The following is a 983-nucleotide window of genomic DNA, read 5'->3' as shown; positions in this document are numbered from 1 at the left end:
ATTTACACGCGGCCGCTAGGGGGCGTCGCGCATGCGCACACTCGGGCCGCCGTTACCGCACACGTTTCGTTATCGTACTGTACCAAAAATAAGGCGCCTAAAGATAAACAGCGCGGGGTTTGCATGTGTCGGAAGCTGCTTCTGCTATTGGACGGCATGTAAGGAGCAACACACATTTACGACCAGACGTGTTGTACATGGGTCCCTGAAGGGTCGAACGTTTTAAACAAAAAAGGTTTAAAATTACATTTTTGGTACATAAAATTAGTAATCCTGTAGACACAATTTATAGGAAGTCATTATTTTTTTTTTATCGCGAATTTCCGGGTTAGGTAATACAAAGGAGAAAAATACAAATAAAAAATAAAATTTCAGCTAACATAAATTAAAATTAATTATTTGCACAATTATAAAAAGGACCAAACATCTGAATGCATCTCCCCAATCTCTGACCTAAATAATATCTCATCTACAAGTAAAGTCCAGTACTCATCAGCACCCCAATACAGTGTACACCACAATGGATAAACACTAACCCCAATACACAATTATACACAGTGTACACTACACTGGGCGAAAATTAACTTCAATACAGTTATACATAGAGTTCACCATACTGGTATTATTATTTTTTATTCTTAACACCCCTGCTGACTACATTCATGCCTCTGGTACTGCACACCTGTGACAACACATTACTGATCAAACTCACTATAGTACCAGTCTCAGTCTCTCCATCAGATCTGAAATACATCAGTGGTAAATTGAACAAAGGAAAACAGCAGAATATTTTACATTTGCACTAAGAATTTTGAATTTTCCTCACTGAAAAACTGTCCATTAAATATATAATATACACATCCCTCTCCGCCTCAAAAACAAATCCAATGACATTCATCAGTTTCTTACACCAATCATTAAAACCATCTTGAATTCAACACAAGCCATTTAAGAATAATCTCCTTGAACGGCTACGTGGATTT

Source organism: Brachyhypopomus gauderio, chromosome 13, assembly GCF_052324685.1.
Source record: "Brachyhypopomus gauderio isolate BG-103 chromosome 13, BGAUD_0.2, whole genome shotgun sequence".
Lineage (NCBI taxonomy): Eukaryota > Metazoa > Chordata > Actinopteri > Gymnotiformes > Hypopomidae > Brachyhypopomus > Brachyhypopomus gauderio.
This window is presented reverse-complemented; position numbering follows the sequence as displayed.